We start from the raw sequence: 6000 nt of genomic DNA on the forward strand, positions 1-6000 counted from the left end.
TTTATTCAGGAAATGCTATGATTCTATTTTACAACTTTTTTTGTACCAATCAATTAATTTAGTCTAATCCTCATTTTTAAAATAACGTTTTTTTAGTAGCAACTTTAGTATCATATACCCTTAAAATCACAACACTCAAATATTTCTCTTGATGATTTGGAGAAATCTCTAATCATTTTGGTTCTAAATAATAAAAACTAGTTTAGTTCAGCTTGGTCTTGAGACCATGTCGTGCTGTTGCAGAGAGGTTTTTCTGTGTAACCCAGCCCAGCTAATTGGAAAATTCATGCTTCTCTCAAGCAAACCATTCCACACACACACTCACACACTCACTCACACTCACTCACTGCACAATTGCCACAGTTCCATTGCTGCTGTATTTCATCCCTGCAATGTCCACTCGTTGTGCAGAACCATGCGTCGCTATACAAATGAGTATTAAATGATACAGCTCAATAGTATTCCGACGGACGGCAGTTTCAGTTGCTTGTGAAGTTCACTGCCCATTCCGAACTGATCACACATCAGGACGATTCAGTCGGACCCAGTTTTCTGAGCTTATTGCTTCAGGTGTTGTGTTATCTTCAGCTGCAAGTACACACAAACTTACATCATTTTGCGGCGATTTTTCTTGAAGACCGGTTGTTATGGCAGAGTAGATCTAGGCGTGAGATTCCTTGACCATGTTGCGAACATAACCACAACTGAGTCAACATGGGCACCATAAAAACTAAAATACACCCATGTGTATATTATAAAAACAAAACTACCGCAACACTCAGTTCTTATCCTTTTCACACAAGGTTGTGTGCTTCCTTGTGAGGAAACCTGAGCAGGACGATGTAGATATTTTTCGGTTGGAAGGGTGCTGTGTTATTTGATGTGGAGAAAGCTGGGTACGTGCCTCGTGAGGTGCTCTTTGATTTGAAATGCATAACAGTTCTCATAACCTGTTGTGCGATAGTTTCATGCTGACAACTAATGTTTTGAAGTCGGCCACAGATTCAAAAGAGGAGAAAGCTTGTGCATGTTGGTAGTTGTAATACATCACAGAATGATATTTCAGTATATTGTGGATTATGTTTGTTTGTTATTGAGTTCATGTGTATGATAAGAAACATTTATGAGGTTTGTTGAATCTTACACTCTGTTCCTATTTATATTCATATAGTGAAGTAATAGTAGAATTTCAATTCTATGTATTTATATAGAGGGAGGGTGTTGCCAATGTCACCATAGTTTTTACTACTACCATAGTTTTTGCTCATGCCACCATAAGTTGCATTAAACTTGCATAGTACATTAAAATATACTTTACAAAACATTGTTAATATACACCATAATGAATAAAGTGCACATTTTTTATGAATGTGTATTTTAGTGATTAATAAAGTGCATTGTGGTATACTGCAAGTTCAAGGTACCTTGTGGTGATATTAGCAAAAATTGTGGTAACAATAGCAACACCTTTCATATGTATATATATATATATATATATATAACCATTTTTTTGTTTTCTATAATTATAAAAAATTAAAAATAAAATTTTTTATTAAAAAATATCCATGTGTTTAGTGAAAAATGATTAATTAATTTTTAAAAAATTAATAAAAAAAAATATCATAAAAAAATGTAATCAAATTTGATTTTGACATATTTTAAATTATTAAAATATCAAAAAATAAAATTTATCAATGTTAAAAAATATTTGTATAAACTATGAATATTGTGAAATAAGAAGCTCAGATAATATTTGCAAAAATTTCAACTTGATTGAAAAAAACACAAATAAATAAATTGGATTTGCTCTTAATAAATTTCACAGGTTGAATTTCCTCAATTGTGTAGTTTTGATTATTTGTAACAACAGATGACTCAATGATATATTAAAAAAGTACCAAATAAAATGAATTGGAAGGTCAATCATTTTACTGCAACTATATATATATATATATATATATATATATCAAGTACCAACCATGTAAATATACAATATTGTTTTTCAAAAATCACAAATAAAAAAAATGATCTAAAATTATTTAAAATAAAAACACGTGAAATTTAGTTTTGACTCTTATAAGAGATCAATTAGGAGTTATATTGTCAAATCGTTATTTTAACCATTTACTTATATAAGTCATTTTTTAAGAAAAAAAACATTAAACTCTCATCAACAACATGCAACAGAAGTATTTTCTTTAACTAAAACATTTCAAAGTCTACTAATTTTATATGAAAAAGTTGTTAATTTGAAAAACAACTAAAAATGTACTTATAAATAAAATGAAAAAGCAAGAAGAATAAAAAAATAAAAACAAATAAAATTTGTTAATGAAAATAATAATAATAATAATAATAATAATAATATTTTTATAATCATTACCATTATTATAATAAAGATTTAAAAATTATACAATATTAAGATTTTTTCTAAATTTTTATATATTATTATTTGTTATTTTATAAAGATTAAGATTTTGAAATTGATATTTGACTATTCTAATATTGACTGATTATAAGCCTTGCATAATATCAATTGTTAGAGTAAATTAATCTACCTTCATTCTCTATAATAATATAATATATATATATATATATATATATATATATATATATTATATTTTTTATTTCTTTTTCTTTCTTTCTTTCTTTCTTTTTATTATTTATTTTTTAAAAATAAGAAAAAATGGTTTCATTCCTAAAGAATAATATTTAAAAATATCAAAAAATATGAGATATGTATTGTTATAGATAGAAGTATAATGATGTAAAATTGTCACGGATATATATCTATTGTAATTTTTATCTAGATAATATGAATAAGTAGAAATAAGTAAAGGTAAATTAATTTCATAATACCTTCTAGAAAAGCTTCTTAAAAGCTTTTTAGACTTTATTTTCACTTTACATGTATTTATAGTTGGTTGGTAAGCTAGAAACTTTTTTAACAAGCTAATTTCATACCATATGTATTAGTAGCTTGCAAAACAAGCTAACTATGTGGCACCCATATAGAAAACTTGCCTTACAAGTTAAGATACTTGTCATACAAAGTCAACACATTTTTGGGGGTCCTATAGAATATTGTCACTTAGAGCTTAGGTAGATAGTACGTATAGAGGCAAAAGTCAAATCTTCTTCACTCTTTTCAACTTCTTTCTTGCTTCTAGTCTAGATTCAAGAGTCTTTAATTTCCTTATCTTTTGATAGTAGCCATTCTAGTTTCTTTTTTAATATATATACTTTTCTATTTCTATTTTGTCATTTTTTTTAAGAAAGAGTCTCACTTCTTTATTTGCTTTCATGAAGTTCTTATCTTTGATAGATTGATAAGAATACACTTATAATATCAAAGTTTTGTCTCTTCTTGATTAAGAGTAGATTATTTCTTTGTCTTGATAAGACTTAACCGGATAAAGAATTATAGATTATCTTCTTTTAAATTGATATTGTCCTTAGTATTTTTTCTTTTTTTTGAAGTCTCCTCTTCTATTTATCTTGAGCAATATTAGACATCTTCTCTTCTTTAAGTATTATTATAGCACAACTTTTTTAAATGAAGAGAACAATGGCACAAATGCAAGAATAATTGAAGGAGTTAATGCTTGCAATGTATCAATTTAATTTATCCCCACAGTTAGCAATAAGAATAATAGGGAGCAAAGATATAGAGATGATTGGAGTTGCTTCAACATTTGCACCAAATCATATCTCTTTTCTTATGGTGGAATATCTTTCATATATTAAAAAACTAAAGATTGCACTGTGTGAGAAGTTTGATGGCACAAAAATCCAAGTTTCGAGAAATTATCAATCAAGTACAACTTATGATTGAACTTCAATTCCAAAGCTATCCAACTACAAGATCGACATTATTTAAGCCTCTATCTTGTTAGATTCACAAACCTCAGCATGTCTCTTAAATGAAGAGTTTTTTGAAAGACATAGCATATTTTTAGTGAAAAAAAATAAACCTATTCACATAGAAGTCATAGATGGTTGTCTATTGTCTTTAAGAAATATTTTTCATAAAATCCTTCCTATAGAGGTAACAACTAATGGTTATAGTAGCTTTGTTATATTGAATATTATTAGATCTCTTTTTAATCCAATTATTTTAGATTTATCATGGCTAGAAAAATATAATTCAAAAATAGATTAGATTTTTTATAGTCTTGGTTTTTCTAAAAGAATAATTAAAAGTATATTTGATCAAATAGAAATTGATAAATTTAGTGCAATAAAATTCCTATTTGTAGGTGCAAGAGTTTTCTTGTATATTGCAAAAAAAAGATTATCTTATGTCATTTATATTGTACCTATTTTTAATAGTCAAAAGACTTCAAGTAGCATTCTAAGCCAATATCAAGATTTTTAAGATGTATTTGAGAAAAAAAAATGCAAATATTCTACTAGAGCATTGTTCTTTTTACTGCTTAATTGACCTTCAAGAAAGATAATTAAACAATTTAACTATCATTTGGACCAATTTATAGTTTATTACAAAATAAGTTGGTTGAACTCAAAGAGTATATTGAAGAAAATCTGGCCAAGAACTTTATACATTATTCCAAATCTCCAATAAGAGCTCCAATTTTATTTCTCAAGAAAAAAGATAGATCATTGCAGATATGTATCAGTTATTGAGGACTCAACAAAATCACCATCAAGAATAGGTACTCATTACCTTTGATATCTAAAATTCTTCATCAATTGAATCAAACTAAGATCTATACTAAAATAGATGTACAAAGAATATATAATTTGATATGCATCAAAGAAAGAAATAAATAGAAGACTGCATTTCAAACAAGATATGGACATTTTAAATACAATGTCATGTCTTTTGAACTTACAAATGTACCGATAGCTTTTCAATATCTAATGAATAATATTTTTTGAGAGTTTTTAGATGACTTTATTGTTTATTATCTAGATAATATTTTAATTTATTCTAAGAATATATAAGAACATAAACTTCATGTTTGTTGTATGTTACAAAATCTAAGACATGCAGGACTCTATACCTAAATAAAAAAATATATATATTCCACACTATTCAAGTCAACTTCTTAGGATACATCATTTCAAATCATGGACTTATGATGGATCTTAAGAAAATTCAAATTATTATGGATTGGAAGATTTCAAAAACAATAAAAGATGTGCAATATTTTTTGGAATTTGCCAATTATTACTGGATCTTTCTTAAGAACTTCTCTCAATTTGTAGCTCAATTTAAATGTTTGATTTATAAAGACAAACTTTAATGGAATCAAGAAACAAAAGCATTATTTGAAGCTTTGAAGACAATCTTTATTTTTACACCAATTTTATATCATGTCAATTTTATTAAGCTATTTTTTATAAAAACAAATCCATCACACTTTTCTTTAGATGTTGTATTATCACAAATGGAAAAAAATAATAAAATTCATCTAATAGATTTTTATTTAAGAAAATTTTAAATAGCCAAGATCAACTACAAGATTCAAGACAAAGAACTTCTTGCAATTATGAACTTCCTTCAAGAATGGCACTTTAATCTAAAAGGTACTTTTAATCCAATCACTCTTTATATCCACCACAAGAATCTTGGATACTTTATGTCAACACGTGTTTTGAATTATTGCTAAGCTTGTTAGAACATGTTTTTGTCAATATTTAATTTTAAGATTACTTATCAATTCAAAAAATAACAAGATTTGTCAAATGCCCTTTTTAGACATTCTTATCTAATACCAAAAAAAAAAAAATACATATTTTAATCAACAAAGAATAATTTTCTTGAAGTCAAAGCATTTTCATCTTTGAGTAATAAAATCAACATTGACTATTGATTCAACCCTTATCAAAAAAAAAATTAAGTATGTCGTCTAATATTCTTATTTATGATATTAAAAATCTTTCTTCTAAATCTTATGATTCTTCCAAGTTTGAATTCAAAAACAACTTGTTCTATTTTAAAGGACACCTATACATTTCAAAAGGAGAAGCATG

Source organism: Physcomitrium patens, chromosome 18 (genome assembly GCF_059467195.1).
Source record: "Physcomitrium patens ecotype Gransden chromosome 18, ASM5946719v1, whole genome shotgun sequence".
NCBI classification, from domain to species: Eukaryota; Viridiplantae; Streptophyta; class Bryopsida; order Funariales; family Funariaceae; genus Physcomitrium; species Physcomitrium patens.